Source organism: Diachasmimorpha longicaudata, chromosome 3 (assembly GCF_034640455.1).
Source record: "Diachasmimorpha longicaudata isolate KC_UGA_2023 chromosome 3, iyDiaLong2, whole genome shotgun sequence".
Lineage (NCBI taxonomy): Eukaryota > Metazoa > Arthropoda > Insecta > Hymenoptera > Braconidae > Diachasmimorpha > Diachasmimorpha longicaudata.
In genome coordinates, this window is record NC_087227.1 from 3,684,542 (window position 1) to 3,711,129 (window position 26,588).

The 26,588-nt window shown below is 36.5% G+C and overlaps 1 protein-coding gene across 2 annotated transcripts in view; it reads left to right on the top strand.

The window, feature by feature from the left end:
• LOC135160686 (slit homolog 2 protein-like) overlaps positions 1–26,588 on the top strand; it is a 238,667-nt gene that overhangs the window by 53,770 nt on the left and 158,309 nt on the right. For both annotated transcript variants that reach the window (XM_064117505.1, XM_064117506.1), the window contains exon 2: positions 4,557–4,621. The gene's annotated coding sequence lies outside the window, so the exon portion shown is untranslated. The remainder of the gene's footprint in view (positions 1–4,556; positions 4,622–26,588) is intronic.

The window sequence follows — 26,588 nt, forward strand, 5'->3', positions numbered from 1 at the left end:
AGTCGCCCCCGCCTTTTTCCTTCATTCACTGGAAGCACTTCAAAAGCACATAATTTCGGTCTATTCAATTTTTAAATCACCCCCATTTTCCAACTCTTACTCTTAAATCTCAAAGGATTAGAGCATCAATTTTTTTAGTCGAGCACCAGAAAACATAATTTTGGCCGAGAAAACGTGATATTCCGACCCTATTCTACTAACTTTACAGACAAAAGACAAAAAGAAGGCAAAAACACATTTTCCTTTGAATTCTCAGTCTCAGAAAATGGGGAAAAAGGTACGATTGTTCGACATGAAGATTACGTTAAGTCCCATCTGTCACGACTGACCATTTGAGATAATGTCCGGAAGCCTATGATCTTTGACGATCCTCGTAAGAGCTTGAACTTCTTGATCCTCATCAGGAGCTTAAATTATCAATTTGTTGACTGCTTTAGCTCTTATTCGTCTCTGAACCTTTGTGATCCTCACTGATAACTTTTTTGGAGTTTGAAAACTGATCCTATTGATTCAATTTAGCGTTTGTATACCGAATCCTGCATGCAGCTCATATACAAATGAATTGCTTAAAACGCTTATGGCCGCTTTTCTTATAGGTCTCTAAGACTTAATCAGGCACCTGACTATCCTTCAAATCGTAACCCTGATCAGTTGTCTAATTTGTATCGCCTTCATCAATCTCTGGACCTGCACGGCCTTCACACATACTACATCTGACTCTTATGACACTTTTTTGTTGGCTAAATCCTTTTGGAGAGTGAAAAGAAATGAACACTGCTATATTTAACCCTGTTAAGGTCTGATCCATTAAGCTAGATAACTGCATCCACTGAGACCCTTATGAACTTGCCTTACCATCCTAATGACCACGATGTGTATCACAGTCTTAACTCTTATAAAGTTATCAAAAGATTATGAGCCTCATATATCTTGACCCTTTTCACCTTCACGGATGTAATGTAGACAGTTCTGACCTACATGAGTCTAAACCTTGTGACCTTCATGACTCTTATGTTTTACAATTTTCCGCAAAAGGTCTGCCCTGGTATATTTTTCCATGAAAAAAACATTGAAGTTTCTACTTATCTTCTTATACAATGCCCACAATATTCTCGGAGGAATCGAGGTACGAAAAACAAACGTGTTGATTTATTTACATTTGAGTCTCAGGATTTTTAGGATTTTTTTTCTTGAGGAGAAGGGGAGACGAGTCGCATATAAATCAACTTCATAAAGAATGTAAGAGAGTGAGTGAGGAAAAAAGGTCTGGACACAAGAAAAAAAACGAGGGTGGGCCGTGAGCCAGAGGCAAGGCTATTTAGGTCGTTTGGAGGAAAAGAGAGAGTGATAAAAAAAATATAGGGGTGAGTTATAAATTAATGTCACGAAATACTCGTGAACGGGAAGCTGAGAAAGAATTAAGTAACAAATATTGTGATATAACTGGATAGACAATGAACTTGGAATCTTTCTTTGAATTTGTTGGAGTTTGAGACAAGAATTAGTAGAGCTGGGGGTATGGGGGATGTTGCTATATGGTGGTTAGTTATTGTCGTGATATAAAGGTCAGTTATGACCTCGTGCGGGAGAGGGAGTAAAGTTTGTTGGGTCATCGATACTTGGGGACACGTAATGCTATGGTAGAGCTGACGACAGCCAACAGAATTATTCATTTGTATGCTTTTTTTTATAGATCTTTGATGACTACTTAAACGAAAATATGTTTTGGTGATATTAATATAGTTCGACATCATTCCCTATTTGTTTTATGGGGGCCGGAGATACGACGATATATTAGTATAGGAATATATTGATTTATTAGAATGACAGTAATACGCAATTTATTTCAAGATATATCCAATGTTTATCACAAGACTGTTGTATATTACGAGACAAAATACCAATATTTTTGAATATGTTGGAGCAATGTCAAGAGTATATTTATTGCCACGTGAATTCGTTTATATGCAATAAATTATTGTTTGTCTTTGTTCTTGCTTTTGGTTGGCATTAAATTGAGTAACCGACAGTTTTGTATATTTCTTTCGTCGCGGATTATTGATCGTAGACCATGTTGAAGTTCTAATCTCAATATTTGAGATATTCTCTACTTGTATATTATCATCGTAATATCATTCAGCCATATATTTCGCGATATGACCTATGTATTACCAATTAATATTGAATTTAGGACTATTTTGTGGTCAACAAGTGACATATCAGTAGATAAAATATTTTAATATTGCGATATTTTGTGCCGTTATATCGGTATTTTCTAAAGATGTCGCTTACAAGTATAAATTCATCAATTTCAATTGTTATGTATACAGTTTCTCTCTCAATAATACAAAATATATTCGTAAAATTTGAATATATTTATATTGTTCTATATTCTTTTTGTGAATCAACCTCAGTTAATTAAAATTCCGTGAATAAATTGGCACTCCGACAATTGAATAATTACCTAGTACGGTGTTAATTCACTTCACCAACGGTAAATATAACCCCGGACAATTTAATAATTCAAATTAATGAATTAACTATCCATTCAGGAGGACTGGTAACCATGAATATTCCAACCACGTCATCGCATCAATTCTCCTCGCCTCTATTATAAAAAAAATCATCTTACTTTTCCCCACTACTTCTTTCTTCAGAAAACCAATCGACCGGAGAGATCTTATCTCTACCTTAACGTTTATCGATCGGCATATTTCTTCTTACCGAGAAGTCTCTCTTTCACACAAGTCTTTCATTATTTATACTGCAGCCGTGCGTGTTTATAAAACCTCACACGAGAGTTATATATTTTAACCCAGGCATCTGCAGTTGCTCAACACCAAGTACAAACACAGCAGATGGTATTTCGTAATGTTATGCGCTGGGTAATATCTTGCTTAAAGTGGGTAAATTGGTCGGTTTGTAGAAAAATTATATCTTTATGGGGGAAAAAGGAAAAATGGAAATTTTCTTCCTTTCTGTTTTTTTCTTCAATAAAACAATTTGTAAAAATTGAGTTTTACAATTGTTGAAGATCTCGGAACGATGACCTGTTGCTATTTTCTGCACTTTCCACGTATTTCATTGGAAATACAATAATGTAGAAGATTACAAACGTTCTCGAGTGTTAAATTTTAGTGTCCTATTAATCACAGAATTCGTCAGCTTTTTTTTATCTGAATATTTGTATTAATTTTCTAGGTACGTAATTAAGCGTCATCCCAACGTACTCCAATGCATATTATTGCATATTATTTCAAAATTTTTCTTCAAACATTTAAGGAATGAAATAACAAATTATGTATTTCGTGGATAGGGGTTCGTTTCCCTCTTTCAGAGATAGTTTCGAAGTGGAGTGAGCGCATTGAATGGATAGTGGAATTTTTCGATTTCAAGCGCAGCCTGGCAATCAATTTACCACCTACAGGCATCCAACATTATTGAGAAAATGAATTTTCACTCATTAAATACTTTTTGTCGATTTATTGGAACGACTGGGGGAATGAATGTGGTGAATGCTGTGATATTGTGTTTTTCAGTGCGAATACGTGTAGTTCCTGAATTCGATAAAATATTAAATATATTGACCATTTGAAATATCTGAAAATAATTTTTTATATGCTCTTGTATTCAATATATTTTCAATATATCTTGAAAAGTATGCCTAAACCAATCTCGGTCATATATTTCTCTGTATATTTCGATTAATATCCCCGATATTTCTGCACATATCAATAATTAGGCATTATTCTCAGTAAGAATAGGCTGAAGTACATGATATTACTATACTCATATATTAATATAGCGATATATTGCCAATGTATAAGAATATATATATTTTTTGTTTTTAATGCACAAGTGGACTCGCATAAATCCGACTCTTTCAGTAGAATATTTCACGAAATACAAAAAATATATCCCTGATATATTTGGAATCCCATTATCGACCATCGTCTTTCAATTTTACCAGAGAAAAAATTTCGATAAGTGGAAAATTGAAAAGAAAAATACCTTTAAACTACTTTGAAATTGCTTGAATGCATTCCACAATAAATAAAGAGTGAAAATAGGGTATTGTCAGCGGGTTGACGAGAGCGATCGGACTGGTTCTAGCAAATTTCCTTCAGGCAGTTTATCACCTCTGGGCACCGGCGAGACCACCACGCCCCATTTTGCCCTCCGGAGTGACGACTGACCGTGGGGCAAGGGCATACAGAAGTGAAATAGGGGGGTCAAGTGGGTGGCACCGAAGGGGGTGCGGGGGAGGGCGGCGTACGACAGAATGCGAGCGCCGTAATTTATGCATTCTAGGGTCTCTCGGACGTGCCCAACAATGGGCCGGGCTTGGATGCGGTCATGATTTTTTTTCCTCTTTACTTTTATCTTCAGTTGTTTTGTTCTTTCGCATGCCCCAACGGACCTGTTTCGATCCGCTTCTCGCGGAATTACACATATTAACCGTGACGATGCGAATATGCACTTGAGAATGGGGGACAGGGGGTGAGGAAGTGGAGTTTTTTTTAAGAGATGACTAAGTTTCGGAATTTTTGTTTCAGATTTTTTGTTCGTGAGCAGAATCTCCCATTCATCAAGTGGGAACCGCCGTTTTGCTAATTTCAAGGTAAGATTTCTTTTTGTTCTGAATGAAAGCTTTGTGTTTTCGACTTTCTCACTTTCCTTGGAAATTATGATCAAATATAGATTTATCCTTCACAGATGAATTTTCTGTTTTAAGGATGTTTTCATGTTATCAAAAAGAAGTTCCAAAAACGTTCGAATGATTCCTTTCACAGACTCCCAGAAAGAGTTTCGAAAGAACCTTTTCAGTTAAGAATTTATTTATAGCAGTTATATGTACATACTGCACGGAAAATAACTTGAAACAAGTATATTTTGTATTTGATTTGAATAGATAAGTTATATCTAATGCCAGGATATTCGATTTTCCAAGATAATATCGATGACAAATTGATTTTTCCACGATTCTAATATCTATTAGAAATGACCTGAATAATACATAAACGTTGATCTCCCATAAATGCACTTAATGTTTCAATACACTATTGAAACATTTTGAACTTTTTGAAATTGGAAAATACCCACGAAATGAGTGAGAAATTCTGAGGCCTCACTACGGCCCTGATATTGTTTTGAATATGTCCAGAGTTTTTTCAAGTATACGAAAAATAAAATGAAGTGCATAGTTAAACTAATAAAAAATTAGTTTTTTGTTTTCAAATTTTGTTACAAATTAATTAATTACAGTGTCTGTCGTAATTGAGCCTTAGATTGGTCGCCATATGAGACCGCACGCGGAGTACCATAAATTTCTAGGAATCGACTGAGCAAAAAAATTTGAAAAAAACTGACTTCTCCAAGTGTTTAAAAAACTATAGTCGCTTCAAAACAACACAATTTTCAAAATTATTAGAGAAAAAAAATTATTTTCGACCAACATTAGTATTTTCCCATGCCAAATAAGAAGTTCCGAGATGCGACGTTGACGAAAACTCACTGAACGTGTTTGGACTCTGTTGAGTGAATTCGGCAACGTTTTCGTTGAAATAACCCGAGCGACGTTTCCCCGCGTAGGTCACGGAAATTGTCGGATGTTGGAGGGTGACCAATCTAAAGTTGAAAGATACACAAATTGATGAGCGGTTCCCACTGAATCAACTGACGAAAGGTACGAGTGTTCCAGAATTGACATTTAAAATTGGCTACACTGGAATCAACTATAAAATATACTCGAAATAAGGATGTTATTACATTTATTTCAACTACAACATACATACTCAAATCAGACATAAAATATACGTGACTTAATAGTTTTTTCCCGTGATTACTGGTTATACGCTGCTACTCGCTGCATTTGCGTGATTTTATTGCTTCAAAACTATTTAATTGCGAGATGAAAAATCATTTCACAAAATTTCAGAGTTCATTCGTCCTCATCTCAAGCAAAAATACTCATTTCTCTCCTTTCAGCCGTTTAAACACGAGAATTGAGCGATAAAAATTTTATTTGACATTTATTATATCTGCGCCTGAGAATCCTCTCATTATTACACGGTATGAGGCAGGTGAGTGGGTTCTTATCTCATCCGAGTAGGCAAATTACGTCTCGACGTCATCAAGGGCTCCTCCATTCTCTCCTCTCCCTCCCCTCTTTAACCCAGTACTCTTTGTCTCTCCGGTCCTCCATTCCACAGCTATACGAAAAGGAATGGGTTATACACTTCACTATCATGAACGTCACTGAGAAACACCATGGAAGCATAAACGTATACTACGATGAGAGTTGCGCTACTTCCGCACCCGTTAACGTCATCCTATCTTCTTGTCACGCTAGATCAATGTGAAATAATGGAGACGAGAGAGGAACTCGAGGTATTACTTCTCACTCGTATTATTCCGGGGTATAATTACGTTATCGTCGTAATTGTTATTATCGCGGCTGATTTAATCAGCTGGGAGGATTTCCATTATCCTACCATTAACGTATGAGATGTCAAAATGAGCAAATTTGCAAAAATTTGGAGATATCATTGTAAGTAAATGAAAGGAGAAAAGATTTTGCCAAACATTGACAACAGGGCCAAACTTGCTTGACTCTAGACAGCCAAGTCTAGTATTTCCTAGTATGGATATGGCTTCAACCGATGGAGATGCCAATCTAGAACCAACATTTCGATAGATCACTGCGAAGCCCGGTAGTGAGCCTGGTTCGAGCTTTTGGCCCGATTTGGAAATTTCTATAATTACGGAAAATTCATTGCAGTCAATTATCTTTTATTTTTATTTGAAGAAATCAACAATTGTCTTATGTTAATGCTTAATTAATTTCAAGTTGATTCACTAAATAGACATCATCTACAGGACTTAGTGTATGCTATATGAGATTTTTCATACATTATTTTCAAGTGTTCGATAGCAGATTTTCATCATAATGTTATAATTGGAAAATAAAACAAATATGTGTTAATTTTAATCTCCAGTCCATTTAATTCCAAAGCCTGGTTGACGCGCCAGACTTTGGTGGAGGTAAGGAGACACACAATTTTGGGGATAATTTTGCAATTTTCACCCTCAACCCTGGGGGTGAGGACTCTCATTGTCCTGCAAGTTCAACCAGAACCTTAAAATCCAACTTCGAACGAAAAGCAGCTTAGGAAACGAAAGTCGTATTTTAGACACCCATTCACTGGACTATAATACGTTGCCGGACGAAAATGGCGGTCAATCGCTGCAGAGTTGCCAGGTGGCGGTTTTTTGAAAACATCTTATTGATTTTTATACTGTTGGATTGGCAATGAATAAAATTCTGGATACAGGTTTATTCATAAAGTAAAAGTGATATTTTATTTGAAAAATGTTTGTTTTCCAATAACTGAGTGTCCGAGAGACTTTCGTAGCTCGGATGACTACTTTGCTAAAATGACGAATTAATACTAATGAATTTAGAATTAAAGGAATCGTCAGTTTTACGTGCCTGGCGATCTGCGGAGATTTTGGGACTTGCGACGTAGGGTCTAGGATGGGTAAGAATTCCCTGAAAAAAGGCGGATTAGACTTTATTAGAGGTAATTTTAATTAAGGAATATACATTAAGCATAATTGGATTGCGGGAATGTTGAGAAGGGTTAGGGAATGAAAACATTAGGGCATACAACAACACAGTCACGATTAATCGCAGGAAATCAACAACGCCCATGATTGGCGTTTTTCAAACGACGTTTTTGATAACTCCTTGAGACTTCGCTATAACGTACCATATTCGAAGAAAAATCGAAAGTAATTTTTCAGAAAAACCGTTGTCTGGTAATCCGAGCCTAGCATCGCCAATTTCCATAGAGCTGTAATTCTTAACACATATATTCCTTAATTGTCTTTTTTAATTCTAGGAGTCTTTTATGCGGACATTTCTTGTTCTTTCATGTAGTCGTTCTCTCAACTGAATTCCTCACATTTCATTCACGACATTTAATTCCCGCCATTCCTATTGTTCCAAGCAGCTACTTCAATGCGGTGGCCACAGACACGAAAAAAACGGAACTCGAAATATAAATGGAAGAAAGAAGAAGCTCTTCACTTCATCCCTAAATCATTCAAACACTATTTTTTCTCGGTTTCAGTCCCTCAACCCCTGGCCTTGCCATTCTTCGTCTATTGCGGCTTTGTATTTTCGGATGCCTAAAATCCTTGAATTGAACGCACAGAACATCGAAAGATGCCTCTGCACAAAAGAGAACTGGGGAAGTGTGGGTTTCCGGTGCGTGTCCGAGATTTCATTTTCTCTTCTTTTCAATAGTTTTCATGTTCTTGTGGCTCAAGACCTTTGAATATGCGATGTACCGTCAGACCGGATGTTTCAAATTTATTGCTTCATCTTTTTTATAATTCACGCCGTCCACGGTGAATTATTTACTTCCGGACATTTAAAAATTTTAGTGTATCTCTTGTATCAAAAAGTACATGTTCCAATATCGAATCAAAATTAGCCAAGTTCCGTCACATCTAGTAGTTCATTAGTTGACATTATCCTAGTTGTTTATTGGCTGATAACCACCCGCTGAGATTGTTGATAAAAAATACCCTTTCACTTGGTCAACGTGTTCTTCCAGAATTTTTTATGTAGAAACATCTAATTTCATTTTCTGTATGAGAAATCTTGTCCCAAAAGTTCTTTCGTTAAATATATCTTCATTCATAATAACTCCTTTAAAAAATGACTAACAATTTTTTGCAATTTTTCAATGCAATGGCATGATAAATTATTGGAAATATAATTTTGTAAAATATCTTAATGGAAAACATATGTTTAACTAAAATAATGTTAAACCAAAAATATTTGTCCGCATAAAAGCTTTCAGGATATTTTGGATCAATTATCAAGGTAGCCAATAAATGGTCTTACCACCATTTTGTACGAAGTGTGAAACTGTTCGCCTGTAATTTTTATTTTACCTGCACTAGGATGATAAATACTGTTCTGAAAGAGTAAAATTTACTAATCATACCTGGAATTTTTCTTCAAATCTCGATAAACATTACTATACTGAAAAGGTCAAATTTAACATGACAACATGGTTTAGTTTATCATGTTTATTCTCACTAGGATATTATTTCTCAGACTAAAAATAAGATTAACATTTTATACATAAAAAACACTTTTACTAAACTGAAGGAGAATTTTTACCACAATATTTTGTCTCTGAAACGGCAAGTGATGGTTTGATCACATTCTCATGTAGGAAAACTTGTAATCTATAAGCCCTAAATTACGTCCTTTTGCTCCCTCATCTTAAACAAAATAGCAAACAGACGAATCATGAAAAGCCGAATCCTGAATGTTGTCGAGTGCTTTGCACTCGTTTATAGGCAGGGAAGGTTGAGAAAACTATTCGATGAATTTAGAAACACAAGTGGTGTTTGACGGATTGTTTTTCCAGTCGGATTTAGGCTGAGCAGAGTGCAGGGACTAGTATCGGAATAAATCTACAAATTCAGACTGAAGAAAAAAGAACTCCAAGAATTATTTGACAGTGAAAAACCAAAAGTTTCCACATTGATTCCTTCGCTTTTATCGTGTTCTGTGACAGATTATCACTGCACAGACAGATACATTCAATAAAAGTTAAAATTAATTTTTCTGTAGGCGCGCAGCGAAGTGCGGTTATAGGAAATTTTATGGAACTATTATGAATGTTTTCCTGAACGTTCCGTAATTTTTATCTGAATCATTTGTGAAAAGTTAAGATAAGGTCACGTGGAATTTCCCAATTGATTCGGTCAGTGAACTGTGAGTTCCGTAATTTTTGCTGAATATTTCGTGTGATGGATTCGTGAGTATTGTCACGAGAAATTCCACCAAACCCATTCATTTTTGACGTATATTTCGGAAAACTTTATTTCATTTATTTCCACTTTATTTATCCCTGTGTCACACAAAATGTTCAACGTGAAATGGGTTGAAAGGTGGAATTTTCGTTGGAAATTCATTAGCAAAATATCATATATTCGCGAAAATTCCGATGAAATTCTCTTCAATAGCTTCAAATACTGCGCTTTAATCAGCTGAAGTCAGAGTGAGCGAAATAATCAGTAAAAATTACGCAATTCAAGTTCGCTTACCGATTACGAAAGAAACTAGGAGACAAGTGATGGTATCACAATTTTTCACTCAAAATTCATCTCAAAATTATGAAGAGCCCTACAAAAATGCCGTAATAGTCTTATAAAATTTTCCTCAGCTATACATTCCGGTCTGAAAATATGGAAAGGGCAGGCAATTTTCATGGCAAATTTCCTTTTCGCGTATTTTTAAAAAATCGCTACATCTTAGAAACTGATGAAACCCATTAAATCTAGATTTAGCGCTGATTGATTTCTCACTAATACCAACGGCGACACAATAATATCCCCCAAGAGGACCGCAGAGATTTCAAAGTCTCGGATTCTACGATGTGTGATAGACCAAAAATTTAGCAGTATATACATATATATGATAAGTGTGTGATGAGTTATTCTCACCTCACTTCTATTCGGATCTTGATGAAAATTAATATATGATCATCAAATTTGATTTTAGGTTCTAGAATTTTCGTCATCTGCACAAACATTCCGCCGCTGAAAGCGTTAGATCTAACTTGAAATAAAAATTGGTAATTTTAGAATTAAATAAAAATTAGTTATAAACATAGTCATTTTTATAGATTGGCAGTAATGGTTGGGCGAGTAGTTAGTACTTGGACGGGTGACCGCTTAGGAACACCGCTCGCTCAAAAAATTCTGAGCGGAGGGCACGAGTGTAAGGGACCCAGAGTATCACCTCTAGTCAGTGTGACAGAAGGGCACACTAGGACCCTGCACAAACGGCCGACTATACAATTGGGGTCTTCCATAGTTTCCTTCAGGCCCAGTACAAATGTGGTACAGTTAGGGAAAAATTCGATCCCACGCGACGACAAGGGATGGGAAGAAAATGTAAAGATCCGGGAGGGTGTCCATGTAGAAATACAAGTTAATAATTTCTCTGCGTATATGAACATTGGTGTTATTTTTAATCCAAAACAATTCTCAAAATCTCATCCAAGATATGATGCAAGCAATGCCCCATTTTTCCCGATTACCGACCGCAGCATAAAAATACATTCCGGTAATTGAAACAAAATTACTCCGACAATAATAAGAGCAATAAATAGAATATCATATTGACTTTTCTGAACTGAAGTTTTCCCAGTGGTCGAGGAAGGGGAGAGAGAGGAGTATCGGGTCACATTCAACCCCCTTCTCCACCCGTCCTGTTCTATCAAATAAATAGGAATTTTCACTGTCTCCCGAGAGAATTGGAATTTATCGTTTTATCGTTTGAATAACTGTTCAATGACTTTACAACCATGGAAATCACCCAATGAATCAGGTGAAAAGAATGTGGGAGATGCAGAAATGTCTCGATACCATGGAAATTCCGATTTTTTTTTATCGAACGAAAACGATTATTGGAGTTTGTAAATCGATAGAGGAGAGTGACTTTCTCATAAATAATTGAAATATTCAACCTCTCATGTTATCGTAGGTGTTTTATGGCCCTTAATCCGGGACTATCGAGTTTATCGCTGCGGGGCGATTCACTCCAGCAGAGAGAGTAATACGAGGCGCCGAAAGTTCACGCCTGCAGTCAACAGTAAAAAATTAACGAACAACATTTTTTATCCATGGGGATGGTTTAAAGTTGGATAATCTGATGCTTTGGGAATATTTTCATACGCATGCATGATGCTCAATTATATTCTGTTTCTCTTTTTTTTATTCTTTACTAGAAAATGACGCGTGTTTCGTGCACCCACACCAAGAGAAATATTCATTAAAAATTCCGAAATTCGCATTATGCTCTTCGATAAGGTAATCGACTGGAAAATTTTTCTTTGCGGTATGGAATTTTTCACAAACGATTTAGATCAAAATTACGAAACTTTACGGAAAAGTTGGTTGATAGTCGTCAAGTTTTTCAGGAAAAATCACTCGTGCTTCGCACTCGTGATTTTTTAGCCTGAAAAACTTGACTCCTTCATTTGTTTGCAACGAATCTATCGGGAAATATTCGATGATTTTGAAGCACTTGTGGTATTATATGTGAAAAATTCGTATATATATATATGTATGAATAAATACATTTACATGATAATATTGGCGTATACAGTCAAAATTAATTAATTTTTTTTATTATTTTCTAGTGAAAGTTTAAGTCAAAGTCTGTCCATAGTGTCGTACGATACGTTTTTATGTCAATCCCATGAGAATCAGCAATGCAGATATGACCGCACTATTTGAATTTGCGGTCTGATAATCTCAAATGAAAAAACAAATATCAACACGAATAGAAAATTACCGTAATGGTCAGTAAAATATGTCGACTGTTTGCTTAAAATTATCGGCTCGTTTGAGATAAATTATCCATCAGGTATTTTTTTCAAACGGCTGGATAACAAGTTTATATGATTAGAATGTCAGTGAGCTTCGTGAAGAAAGTATGGGTTGAAACAAGGACTTGAAAGACAGACAAGACACTCGACGGGTTTATCAACTCACATGCATTTTAATATAAATTCAATAATTATGAAAACATCGATATTTAAAAAACGTTCAACTGCATTTAATTAGTTATCTGAAAATAGGAAAAGAGAAACAAAAGACTTTAAAAATGAAAAAATCGTAAAACGTGTCACAGACTGATATTTATAAAAATACAAATAATGAATATTCACGACGGCCATTCGTTGGAAAATTACCACTGAAATTAATGGAGAATGAATGCGTGACCATAAATGAAAAGAATTCGAAACAACAGTGAAATCATGAGGAATGGTCTTCTAGGGACGTGTCGAGCCATTCATTAAATATTTATTTATCGTTTTTTCTTTCGTCGCTCGAGAAATGTTATTCACGGACAGATGAATTTTCTGTACAATTTAACTAGTGATTTCTCGGTCTCAAGGATAGAAACTTCTCTCGGAGTCCTTTGATCGTGCTCACCTGTGCGAGAGCCTGGAAGTACTCGGCGGGGAGCCGCTGCTGCGCCGCTGAGATGTTACCCCTAGGGGCCCTGAGTGATTTGTCAAGTATTTTTATTTCTTCGAAACGTAGAACAGGATTTTTTTTCTCGAGTTTCACGAAATTGCGTGAGATGTTCTGTGGAAGAAGTGAGGGAGGAATTCGGAATGATTTCGTTATAAAACCAGAGGATTTTCAGGCGAACTCGATCCATTATGCCACATGGAGAGAAATTTCTGAGGAAAAATAAAGTGTTAGCACGGGAAATGAGGCACTACGTGCTGGTCAGGAAAAAAATTCAGTGCTGGCACAGGAAGTTTTATTACCTTAAACCTGATTTTTTCCTGAACTTCTGGGAAAATTCGCTGGCAATCGCTGGCAAAAATTTTACCTTAACCATATTAAATTTGCTCACACCCGACAAATTACAATATTTTGCGGATCCGTGCATCATTATTTATAACCGTTACTCTAATTTCAGATTAATTATTTATAATGTACTGTTTCGGTCAGTGGAAACTGTAATATTATTATATTCGTTACATTATTATATATTTATACCTCCGAATTAGCGATTCAAAATGGCCCCGAATTCGCAGTCAGGCGATTTCAATCGCAAAATTACTCTTTTTGGTTCACTACTTTACGAAATGTGTAAAGCCAAGAAAATCATTTGTGGGGAAACATAGATTTGAATTCTTTAAGGGTCCCAATAAGGCGCCCCAGTTGCTTCGGCATTTACTCAAATTACTTCCAATATCCGACTTTTTAATTATAAAAAATTTTATTTTATTTTTTGAAAGTTGAAATTCAATTGAAAAAAGTAATTGGAGATCTGGAATATCCTCCCCATAAAATCAATGAAATTATTTAAAAAATTTAATGACCAATTTGACACCGTCGTCCGACAATTGATGAAAAAATTCAATTTTTGAAAAAAAAAATCTTCCGTACAAATATTCTTCAGACCTCCTTATCTGCACTCCTCCATTCGCCTCATTCCCACAATCATACCCGAGCCATGTTTATACTCGGTTAGGCACATTCAAGAGGGAATGAAATTCACAGTAGTACAAGTAAAAGTGAGTAAGAGAGATGGAAAATAAATATCAGAGCCCGCAAAACTCGAAAACCCGAAGCGTCGTCTTTACTTGGCAACTCTTTCATCCGTATCACTCGGTCTCTCATCTTTCTCTTTGGAGTCCTTCTTGCATTTTTTTTCCGACAACATACTCAACTGCATTTTCTTCATTTCTCCTTCACACACATCCGGCTGTATTCTACTGTACAATTTTCAAACGTAAAATTCATTGAAGCAATGGGCTTTTTCAAGTCTCATTTCCACTTTATGGTTGGATAAGCAATTTTACAAAGGCTGAGAGTAACATTTTGCTGCTGCAACTCTCTTGTACACGTTTTTTTCATAAGTTTTATTGAATGAATTTTTGTTCGTCGATAATATGTTATATGTTTTTAAACGCAATATTCTATCACTATATTTCCACTTCAATGTGATGAATCGCCGTTCCTTGAAGTTATTCAAGCAGTAGCATGCATTTTTCACATGTATATAGATTTTTATAGCGTTCTGCATCTTGTGAACTCACAGTAAATTTTTAGATATGATTTTGAATTGGGTAGGAAGAGAATCAGGATTATTCTCGATATCGTTTTGCGAAAAAATTTTGCTGAAAAAATGCATGCAAGCATTATTCCAATCATATGTTGTATATAAAAAATCGCATTGACCCTTTGGGTCTTTTAAGGGCCACCAAGTGGAAAAAAATTATGAGCCTCACCGAGGAATCTGAAATTTGGAAGATTTGGTCCTTTGAAGACATTGTAAACATATTTTTGCATCTAGATCTCCATTTGTCGAGACACACACACGACAAAACAGCTTTTTTCATCCGACTTCTTGTACTTAGTTTGTGAAATTCATATGATCTTTTTCCACATAACACACGATATTGGAAGTGTCTTAATATACACGGGAATAAATTATTTTTGCCAAGTATCCGTTTACTTCAGAGAAGTATTCATTTTTTCAAAATTGTATTTTTTCGGCCTAATTAACAGGAAGAGTATTTTGTACGCGACCTTGAATGAAATCCAGTGATAATTATTGATTTTTCCCTCAATTCCTCATCTTCTTGAGGGAAGAATTTCAATGAATTATTTAATGCTCATAATTATTGCAGGACTTCACTCAAGGTTTTAATTAACATGATCATGTTCTGTAACAAAGTAAATGACACAATTCAAACCTAATCAAAATTTTCAAGAAATTATTCGATTTCAGAAATAAAGGAATCAAAAAATAAATATTTTCTTGAAGTAAATAAAATAAATAATTTTTCTTCTCAGTGTACTAATATTTACAGATCTCATTAATTATGTTATGAATCTCTGATCTTTTACTAATGCACAATCCGTCTAATGTATTTATTTTATAAAAAAAACAATGCAATTAATTTTCATTGTAGAAATTTTGAAAGCTGCAATTATGGCTTGATATTCACAGTTCATAATTTCAAAATTCTTGGCCTCAATGAGAAAAGTTTTGATTCACACTACAGCCGAATTATTCTTCTACATGGTTTGGCAACAATGCGAGAAATCAAGCATCGTTGCGTTGAAAATTGAGTGAGGCACGCAGGGAGCTGTAGGCCCCTTCTCCTCCTCACCCACTTTACTCCAAGATCCAATTCCACGAACCTCGTTGGGTAATTCGTCGTGTTCTTTGTCTCGATAAATTAAGTTTATCACTCTCCACGGCTTTTTACCTACTTTCGCGAGTTTATTCAGCGCCCATTCCAACATTATTCGAATTTTTTTCAATGCTAAACACAGTGCAGGTGGAAGTCACTATTCTCCACCAAGACATTTCGGCAAAAATAAGACAGAGTGCGGAAAAAGTGGAAGTAATTCAGTAATTACCCAAATTTGCATTATCAGGCTGACACGAATGTATTGTCTTACTCTAAGGATTTAATGGATGGTGATAATGAACGCATTATGTAGTTGAGAAATTTGTCAGTGGGAGAATCAGTGCAAATCGCGGAGAAATATCTCTGTTAAAAATATTTAAAAGAATTTTGTTAAGAATTATTGTGCATTATTTGGACAAAAAAATTATTTTTAGATATAATCTTGGAAGCTTCGCAGAAAACAATTTTGCAACGTCTTTGAAAGACATTCTTTGTAGAATATTTGGAGAGGATAATGTTTTCAATCTCCTCGTTTTTGACACTGAATTTTTCTCGACCCTTCAATATTTTTTCTTCTTGCTCTATCTGCTTGACCTAAGAGACGAAAATGACGAGAAAACAAGTGGACCATCATCTTCAACAATGTTCTCTTAATTGCATTATCTACTCTAATTTCGGAAGCCTTCCAATTTTCAACTGAACCATATAATAAATGGATTTCATTTTTGAGCAGTCAGCATCGTCGGGAAATTCAAATGATTAATTTTTAATAATTATTGACTTTTTTAAAGACAATTTCCTTTTACGATGATGGAAAATTAATTTCATCTGAATTTACAGATGCAGGCGATAGCAATAATCGTTATTTGAATGTACTTGAACATCTTAAAAAAACTGCAATTTTTGAAAGTCAGAGTTCCCATGACGTCTTACGATGTCATGCGTTACATGATGTTTATCATTGTTAGCAATGTTTCTTCCGATGTTATAGCAAAATTAAAAGATAGTTAATAGAGTTAAAAATGAAAATGGGTAGCTGTTCTAAATAATACTCTGAAAATATTGCATCATAATGTCATGGTTTTTAACATTGTGATAACAAATATCACAATGAAAAATACTCCGGGTAGCAATATGATGCCATCAACATATCAGAATGGGAAATGTTATCGATAAAAATGTCCCACACTCGCAACTTCATAATTTGAAAGTTACGTTATGTTTCACATTTTGGATGCTTACGTTATTAATGGCTGAATATAATCATAACTGAATATTGTATACACGACCTCGAAGATCTTGTACAAGTACCGTATCCGCATTATATAAAGAGACCAACGCCAAGAGTCTTGTGCTATATTCTCCATATTTTTTCCTTCTTATCTCTACTGATCTCCCAACTATAAGCGGTTGGTAGTTAATTTCAGTTAGAGTCTGAATATATCTGTATCATACGTGTCACCTCTTTATTCCTACCCGACCAATTTAGCGCGGTATTTATAAAAATGATTGAAAATTTCAAAATTAAAGAGAATGGATTCAAACTAGCCGCCTTAGACAGCTCCGAACCAATGACGAATCAGCGTGACAGACTTTCGAGATATTGATAGTATCGATGTTCGTCCTTTTTACGATAGGATTGTGGCTCAATACGAATGATACGTCTATGGTGATGTGTAGTAGTAATAATCGACTATCGCTAACTGACCCTTCTATGATCCGGGCACTGTGAAAATAGTCTTGAGCTCGAGAAGTGGAGGAACTCGACTCACCTAAATTCGAGTGAGTGGAGCTATCCTGCCCGGATCATTCTCACATTTCCGTTCGTATAGTACAGTATTTCGACTCGAGTAACAAGTGATCGCATGCTGATTCCCTCTCCCTATTGTGCTGCCTCGATATTTTGATCGATCCATGAGGTCACACCGTCAAAACGTCAACTTGGCCGATATTCGGCTGTCGTGTATCTTAATCCTTTGTTCCTGTACCCGATTCGGTTTGTGGAATTCTCGGTAGCTGAATCTTCTACTTATTTTGTTTACTTACACCTTGACTTTTCTTTTCTGTGCGTATGATATATCGCTATTCTGTTTTTATTAGTTAGCTTTTTTATATGTGGAATTGTGATTTTTATTGCCATGTTGGTTAATATTATTGAAAAGAGGAAAAACAATATCATCGTATTACAGACCTATAAAAGTTTATATTAATACTATGAGGTCATTGTTTCTTGAAGAGGCCGTTTGTGTGATCTTACGACGAAAACTCCAACAAATGTTTATGAAAAAATATAAACCAATCTCTGTTCATGGAAAGAAAGAAACCATAATGACGATGCTTTGGTTTTTGAGATTCCAAATCGTTTATCAGTTCGACGACTGCTCTCGAAGTGTGAACACACAATCATAAAACAAAATTGCTCTTACTTAAATCGTCAATTTTTCATTAACCTGGCTTCCAATTAAAATCTAATGAATATAACTGCATTGCTGTGTATTGTTTAGCCTAGAACCAGAAAAATGGTCGACCTTGCGTCAAACATTATGCTACAATTCATCTCTGATTTTTCACGCTGCACATAACAACGGAAAAATTAAAAAAATATTCATGAATTTCACAAATTGTCGTCGAAAATCCGTACTAATCCCCTGAAAATCCCCTTTATGAAATCTGTCGAGGCGTATCGAGACGATTATATCCAAACCAGTCTGCACTATCCCGCGTTTATGAAGAGGGCGCGCATAGGCTGTGTTATAACTGCACAGTGAGCACAAACACTCCCCGCGGGAGCGTCACATTGTGTCCCAAGCACTGTTTCGTGCAATATCCGCTTGTCCCCCTCTCCCCGCTGCCTCTCGTCCGTAATGTCAGGTGATCACGAGTGCCAAATTTATTGTTTACCTCCCGTGCGTTTCACACGACGGAGTGGATCGAGGGATGGAGTAGGGCGGAATTATCGAAGCCCCACGATTAGCTCAGGGATGAAGGGACTGATTATCCGTGGTACAGCGTGCATTAGGGACTGAGAGTGGGGAAATGGCTATTCTCTTGGTCGCGGAGGGAAATCGTGCAGTGGGGGTTCGAGACATCCACTTTGTTTCGAAATTTGTCGAGTAACTGTGGGTACACGGAGAATTGATGGATTTTTCGAGGATTCAAGGGGAGTAAAATTAGGGCGGCTCGACAGTTTTCCCCGACATTTCATTATGACGGAATTGTCTTTATAGAGAAATTTTTTCGACGATAAAGTGACCACTTTAATCAACCCACCAAAAGTACTGATTCATATCGATGTCGGTTTGATTTTAATGGTAATGCATTAATAAAATTAATTTAAAACGCGATGTATTGATTCATTGTTAAACTTTTTATTTAAACTGCCACAAAGAAAAAAACGTCAGATCCGTACGAACTGCTCAAGCAGAGTAAAAAGTGGTAAGAGATTTAGAATTGGAGAGAAAAATTTCCACTTTAACTCAGCCGGGAATCGAACCCAGGTCTCCCAGTATCGTGCCGGACACTCTTATCGACTCAGCCATCGGATGCCACAGAAATTCGCTCTCAAATTCAAAAAGTGGTCACGCAGACCAAATGAATATCCTTACCTATCGACAAAGAAACCTCAATTCTTTCTCGCAATTGAGTCGTTGTGTATACTTATAGTAGCCCTCTGGCACTCTCTACGTCGATTCATTTTTGCTATAGGAAATTGGATGTCATGTAAGGTTTCATCTTAGTTAAAAAGTAATTTATTTCATGTAGAAACGGGTCAAACAGACATCTATTTGAATGGAGCCAACAAATCGGTCTGAGTGACAACGAAGAATTGGCTTGAATGAAACCGAAAAACTGAGTAATTCATAACTAAATTCTGGTTGTTTCAAGTACCAGATAGTGACTTAACTCTGGTCGATTCTGCGATCTAATGCAACTCGATTTGAGGCTATGGGGGTTCGTCAATGGAGAAAACTTTTTACATAAGGGATATCTGTGTGTGACAGAGTGTATCGGACAGGAGGAGGTAGCACATGACTAATTCAGTCGACTCCCCCCCTCTCTATATATCAGGCATTTAAAGGGGACTTCCTCGACCATATAAATCAGCGCCTAGCGGACATAGCACCTTTTATTTCTGTTTCTATAATAGAGATGTAGAAAATGAAAGAGGCTTTGGAAAATTCCAGCCTCCAACATCCGGACGTCTCCTCGCTTTCGCGGAAGCCACTTGATACTATGTCTATAACTATGTATTGGAAATGGGATATATTAAATGACGAAAGTACGAATAACTATCTTGAAAATTCTTTATTCTTTAATCGCTCAAAAGATACATCGTCTTGCCAGCAATTCCTTAGAGGAACTGACATAAGAAACAAAGAGGTAAACACTCGGAACTTTCAGTGACGTCGCCATAATAGGTCTTATACATTCGAGGCTGCTTAGGGTAAAAGAGAAAACATAAATATCATAGTCCATACTTCTTGGAATCCCCGGGATTAAAAATGTTCGTCACTAATGAGTATAAATATAGATTGAAGAATTAAAGATTTAATGTTTGCCTCGTATTATTTCAATGAGAAATTTAAGACGATGGTTCGTGTATTACGCCAGTGTGTCTCGAGACCTTACGGTCGCCAAACTATTCAAAATGGCACCCCACTAGCCGAGAGTTACAATCTCCACAAAAGATCTTGAAAATATACTGAATATTATGTCTTCTGTTATGGGGCACGGAGGGTGTTGTTGAAATGACGGGAATCAAACTATTGAAAATGGTACGTCGCGAAATCCTGAATCCCTTTCGATGTTGTTGAGAATAATATATTTCTGTGGATTTGGACGATGAACCATTGAAAGGCAGTTTTCAGTGCTGTGAGCTCCTACATATCTGAGCGTATGCTATGGACTACCTCCCTGAGGTTCACTGTAGGTGCGATGTCGGCACTTTGAAAAAAGCTTTGATTTGAAAGCAAAAAAGTGGTGTCATCATAGCGAAATGTTTTTCAGTTTGGTGACAGATCTGCATTTTACCAAGATCGAAAAGACCCTTGAGAACTTAGGAGATTTGTTTAAAAATCATAATCTTAGAAGCTTTTTTTATTGTTTAAAAATGGTGCAATCCAGGATTTTGAATGATTTAAACTGTCATTATTTTGAGTTAGAATATGTTGGATTTTTCATGAAATACATAAAAAGAAAGCAAAAATTAATCTCTTCACTTCTGAGTATTTATACTTTAAATTGAAAAAATATTTTTATGGACTGAAATTCTGAGAAGTATGAGGTATGGTGTTTAGGTTTGATTTTAAGTATGTAGACAAAGTGGAATGAATAGGACACCTTGAGAACATGTGACTAAAAGGTCCACGGTGTTCTTTCCCTTTGTAAATCTGGTTAGTTCCTCTAAACAATCGGTACAGAGCGGATGTGCCTTCCAAGTTCAATTATTTGAGTTACGTAATAAAGTAGAAAAATAATTTAAATTATTTCCAGAATTATTATTTCGAATAGCCCTCTTCCAATAGAATAAACTAAATTTTGTACATTGAGATTATTAATTTGGAGTTTGCATTTTTTCAGATAGTTGTATATTTCTTTGATATCTTTAAAGTCTTTTGTGTCTGCAAAATTTTTGTTAGTAAAGGCCGGTTAACACTTTAACGTTTGAGCCGCTGTCAGAGTCCTTAGAAGGTTGTTTTCATATTCAAATTGAACCGTAGAAACCAAGAATTTAGGGATAAATCAGCTTGAATCAAACCGACAAAGCAGTCCCAATCAAGTAAAAAATTGGACTTTAACCAGACCGACCACCTAGTCTGCATCACACTTGATCCATACCGTCAATTCGTTATGAGACTAGTCAATTTTCACTATGATCTAGCCCGACTTGATTAAAACGGATTTTCGGTAAGACTCAGGCCGTAGTTTTTTTAGGTGGTAAATAACTCGACCATAAGAAGAACTCTACCAAACTAATCGTCAGTTTGTCGGAATTCACTCTCCGGGAACAACCCAAGGTCGACTCCAGCGCCTTCCTCGAGCCCCGGCATCCCCTCACCAGGAACTGTTTTCAAGTCTCCCAAGCTAATCGTCAAAATTTTAGTATATGGCTAAATGGAAAAAAAAATCTATATGGTTCGTCGTGCCGTCCACAAAACTCGATCCTGTTAAGGTTGCAATATCAAGTCCTGATGAGAAATGGAACACAAAGCATGAGCAGGACGTATAATTCTACCCACAATGCAAAAGGAATTCATTTATCTTAGTCTAGTTAATGATATCTCCACTAACGATATTAATGATAAACTAGTATTTCCACATTAATATATTTTTGCTCTTCTTGTCACGATCCTTTTTGACCATTTAAAGTGCGATGGCGTCTTCTTTTCTAGCAATGACTCACTTTAATTAATAAATCATTTGCAGCAGAGAGAAAGAATGGGAGTAGGGAGATGTACCATGTGGGAAAGGATTTTTCCGCGTGCCATGTAAATTGTCCACGATTAATCGACACTTTTTTGAGGTGTACCATGTGCTCACTTTTTACACTTTTTTCGCGTAAAAAAATATTCCCCATATTGCAAAACAAAGAAATACACGGAGTAATATTAAAGTCTTATTGCGTACGCTGTGGCGAAAACCTCATCAAATATTCCCATTCGAGTAGAAATTGCACTAAAATAAAGCAAATTTACTTCTCGTTCATTTTTTCGTAGACTCATGGGGAAAAAACTGTTTCACGAGCACCTTCACTACACGGAGGGAAATTTCTATGGAAAATGCTGGTGTAGGGAAAGAGAGGTAAAATTGTGGTCAGAAAAAAATTTCAGCGCTGCAACCGTAAATTGTATTGGTTTAGACACTGAACTTTTGTCGAACTTCTCTGAAAATTTTGAAAAAATTCCACGAAATGTTACCTCACTAGCATCAGATTTTTCCACAACCAAGAGATTGTGATTTGGTTCAGTACCCATACCCAATTTTAACAGAGAACTTCTTTTCATCTGTGTTAAAGTTGCGTGACAAAAATGCAAAATTTCAGAACTGACCCACAATTTTTACTAAATTCGGATTCGCTTATCGGTTACGTTTTAAAACCTACTTTTCAAGTTCTTTTTCTGGTAATTGTTTATCGAATTCTTCTCTCCATATATCAAATCACCACTGATCAGTTGCAAAACTGGTCATGTTGAGCAGTTGTGTGTTGAAAAATGGTCTCTATATTATTCTCGAGCCAGATAAACCGACCCATAAATGTATCAAAAGAAAAAGAAATCAAGTTGAAATCGGCAGAAGACGAATTACTGTGAGACTGATTTACTGTGATTTTTGTTCTGTATTGTTTCATCATTTTTACTGGTAAGAATCATCCGAACGGATCCCCTGCAGCCACCCTGTATCCTGGTTATTTGGTCGGCTCTAAACATTTCATTTTCGTCCATTGATTAATTCATTTCTCTCTCCTTTCGCCCGATTATAATTTCCAGTATCATGATTTCTCTTACTCATCAATTTTTATTTCTTTTATTAATGCTTTGGAAACCCTATTGTGGGCTTATTAGCGAATCTAGATAAAGGGATACATAAATACATGTTAATAGTTTATCCTTAAATTCCATTGTTGTCAATACTTTCCGGTCCAAACAATTGAGGATGGAATTGATATGGATCGGAAATTGGACCCATCTTTTCAGTCTTCCCATTAATTCCTGCCTCTGGGAATCAAACTTGTCGCATCCAAAGAAGATCTGATTTAGATGTTCGATGGGATGCCCATAAGAACAATCCACAGAACCAACTGTGTGAATACGATATACTGAACTGGTTGTGTCTACATGATTTGCTTATACATCAATTTTTCAAACCGCTAGAACTCTAATCAAAATTTTTCAGACAAAAGCAAAAAAATAAGAATATACTGAAAAATTTCCAAAATCGGCTGTACATATTTAACCTGATTGAGATAGAATACATCATTTGGGTAATTTTTAAAAAATATTGGTGAAAAAGCTTGATAAATAGCTGGCAATTTCTGAAAAATGGCTGAACCGATTGAGTTAAATTTTCGCACTGACTTGGTTTTTGGTAATACCAATAATGCAACAGAATTCCAGGTTTTTCGAAATAAAATTAAATTTTTTCCGTTGAAAAAGCTTATGCATCGTTTCCAAGCAAATTTAGATAATCCACTATTACTAAGCTTCTACTCGGAAGCAAAAACACGAGTGTTGAGTTGTTGAAAATAGCATAATGAATGGATTATAGAAAATTCTAAGACACGTAAAAAACAACCGATATTTTTTTTGTGCATGTCCTGCAACACCGAACTGATAAAAAAATAAATACGAGACTACGGTAACTCTGGGCTCGATTGTATCCCTCTCTCATCTGCACATACAGCCATACTCCCACTTCTCGTGCTCGTTTTCTCTTATCTAAAGTCACAATAATCCGTTCCGTCGCGTAACAATGGGAGCCAAAGTCAAATAGCGTATACGCTTCCTACTTCTAGCATTGCAGTAGAGTAGCAGAGAAGTAGAGCTTGTTCGCCCCCCTCCCCCTCGCCCTCCCCCTATACCACCCCCCTTCTCCCTCACCTAACAATCGATAAGAGGAGTTTAAACCATTCGAGATTTTCTACGCTAGGGATTTCACTTCAATTTTGTATCTCAATCTCTTTTCACTCGATTCTACCAACCTTTTCTCCCATTTTTATTACAAAGAGAATGTTAGATTTTTCTTATTTTCCCGAAGCAAATGGGAGGGCTGAAGTGGAAAATTAATTTTTCAATTATTTTTCCTTTTATGAAGAAAAGTCAGTGGATGGATAATTGTTTAATTGAGGTGGAAAATTGTGGCATTATCTGGTTGAGCGAATTTTCCACACTTATTCGTTAGATTTGTTTCGAATTTACCACAGGAGAATTGTTCTCCTCGGTAACTCAACGTTTATGACTCTATCCATGCTTATTGAATCATTTATAGCGATTGAAAATCCAGAACGATTTTCTAACTTTTAACGAGGCTTATTAATCATTACCACGATTTATTAGTAGCTAACAAATTGTAATGATAATGGATGTCTCGCGTCAGTTGACCAATTTTAATAAGAGATTGACTAACCCAGAATTCCGATGACATAAAATATTGAATATCGTACGATTCGTGAGGGATTCTCTGATTCATAGATCAAGATAGTCCCACTCTTCGGCTTAGACTGGAGGGCATTTTAAGACAGTGTGACTCACAAAATAAAAACAACCTCCCGCGACATGGTTTTCAGACAAATTCACGAAACGCCTGGAAAGTTTTTTCGATCTTGGAAAATTCTAGATCTGCCAGCAAATTGGAGGACTTTTCGCTACAATGGCATCACTTTTGCCAAACTGCCGACATCGCACCCATGGGGAACTTCCGAGAGGTAGTCCATGGCATACCCTTAGATATGTAGAACCACGTACAACAGTGAAAACAGCCCCTCAATGGGCCATTTTCTAAATCTACAAAAGATGTGTTGCTGTTATGAAAAAAAATTTAATAGGATTCAGGACATAGCGAGGTACCATTTTTGATAGTTTAGCTTCCATGATAACATTTTAAGACATGTACGGAAAGTTGCTACTTAATTCCCTGACAAAGAAGAGAATAGTGAGCACTTTCCGCTCTTGGATGGAAAGTACTCACTTTCCCGTCGCTCGTCCAGGAATGAAAATATTGAGTCTCTGTTGGCGTGAGACATCAGAGGATCCGTCTCCGAAACAATCTCTCCGCGCCACCAAAGAGATTATTGAGGGACCCCTACCAGTCTCGCTGATAGAGACTGCCCGGAGACACCCTAAGGATCTTTACATAGGAGGAGGGAGATAAAAGGGAAGCATAGTATAGCGGGGTAAAATGGTGTTTGATGAATTGAGAAAGTGGGGGAGCTGGGTGGAACCAGATTGATTACAGATCATGGGATAAAATATTACATCGGTGTGAACTGGACGGTGGGACAAAACGAGATAGCGATAGCTCAAATTGAATAAATACTCGGTCAATTTTAAACATTTAATGGTCCATAAATAATAAGATTATAATCAAACAGAAAATTGTGGAATAACTTATCTTCAAGGCTCAACTGCTCTGTCATAGTAAAGACCATTAAAGACTGTTTAACTTTTGGAAGTAATTTATTTTCTTTTGACTTGATTTAGTCCACATTGCCCAACTGATAATGGATAAATATTCTCGATCACTCGATCACATCATCGCGATGAAAATTACAAGGCCCGATCGGTGGATCAGAGACTCCAGCTTTTGACACAAAAGTAACAATGCGTGGAGATTCGTATCTCTAAAGGAAAACTTTCAGAGATTCGGAAGCAATCACAGGAGGTTCTGAGTGACTGGTTTCAGCCTTTGGCGCGGTGGGAGATTGGAGAGACCGATATTTTTCTTCTCAAGTTTTTTACGGCCCTTTCTGTCCTCTTTTTTCGTTTAATTGGCCCTACCACTCCCTATACACGCGGCTGTGGATTCTACATTACACGATAGAACATAGGAGCATGGCATACATGCTCCTATTGACATGGGAAACCACAGGAAAAACCCATACCGACACAGGCGACTGCCCTACCGACAGTCTCCCTTGAGGCTCGTCGGAGCCTCAAGTTGTGAAACATTCGCATCTGCTGGGGTTTGAACGCCCAACCTTTCGCACACTAGGCTAGCGCTTAACCGCTTCAGCCACCGACGACTGTGCTCCCCGGTTTCAGGCAGCAAAATATACTTTCATTTGCAGGTGTATTGAAACATAACATGTGCACCTCGGACGGAAATCAT